Here is a 476-nt window from a genome sequence, read left to right as displayed (position 1 = left end):
ATCTGCTCCATTTCTCCCAAGTGTGGGCTTACAGATGTGAACTATACCAGTCAAATGGAATGTTTAATACAAATATCTCAGCCAATAAATAAACATTGCTAAGAATACTGATTAGTGCTGTGTGAATCCTAAAACATCCTTTATGAGTTTATGATATTGTTAAACATATAAGACTAATAATATCAACAATAATTAATAGCAACAAAATTAAGATGTAGATGCTTGGGCCTGGAGAGACGCTTTTAATAGTATTACTGCTATTGCAAAGCATCTGTCTTCTACTCCCAGCACTTATGTGGTAGCACACAACCATTTACAACATCAGCTCCAGGGGACAGGTACCTTCTGCTGACCTCCAGAGGCACCAGCACAATATGGTGCATGCACATATATGCAAGCAAACATTCATGCATATTTTAAAAAGCTGTAGCTGCTTTAAGTGGATTTTATCATAGACAATTAGCTTTTAATTTCAA

This window comes from Cricetulus griseus, chromosome 2 (assembly GCF_003668045.3).
Source record: "Cricetulus griseus strain 17A/GY chromosome 2, alternate assembly CriGri-PICRH-1.0, whole genome shotgun sequence".
Classification (NCBI taxonomy): Eukaryota; Metazoa; Chordata; class Mammalia; order Rodentia; family Cricetidae; genus Cricetulus; species Cricetulus griseus.
This window is presented reverse-complemented; position numbering follows the sequence as displayed.